Genomic DNA, 433 nt, shown 5'->3' on the forward strand with positions numbered 1-433 from the left:
TGGGAATCTTCAGAAGAAGAAGACGAAGAGGAAAGCGACGAGTCGGACGACGAAGAAGCGGTCGACTCACCGCCTCGCTCGGAACATTGATCCAAGCAACACTATGACCCAACGGGCGAGTGCGGTAAGAACGTGGCCCCAAGCACCCAAACGCAGAAGCGCACTCGGACATCGACTCCGGAGCCAATAGAAAACGTTACCAAGCAGCCCAAGGTTGCTCCTCCAAAAGCTCGGAAGACTCTGCCCAGGATCAAGGTGGATGTTCCTGTTGCCTCTGGGTGAGTATCCTTTCTGTGTTTACTCCTACCGACTGATTCTTCTATTTTGACCGAATGGATCATGCATCTTTCTAGCCCAACCTCTGCCGCGACTGACATGGACATTGACAAGACCCAAGAGATGAGGAAACCGACAAAGTGGCCACCTCTAGAGC

This window comes from Triticum dicoccoides, chromosome 6B (assembly GCF_002162155.2).
Source record: "Triticum dicoccoides isolate Atlit2015 ecotype Zavitan chromosome 6B, WEW_v2.0, whole genome shotgun sequence".
NCBI classification, from domain to species: domain Eukaryota; kingdom Viridiplantae; phylum Streptophyta; class Magnoliopsida; order Poales; family Poaceae; genus Triticum; species Triticum dicoccoides.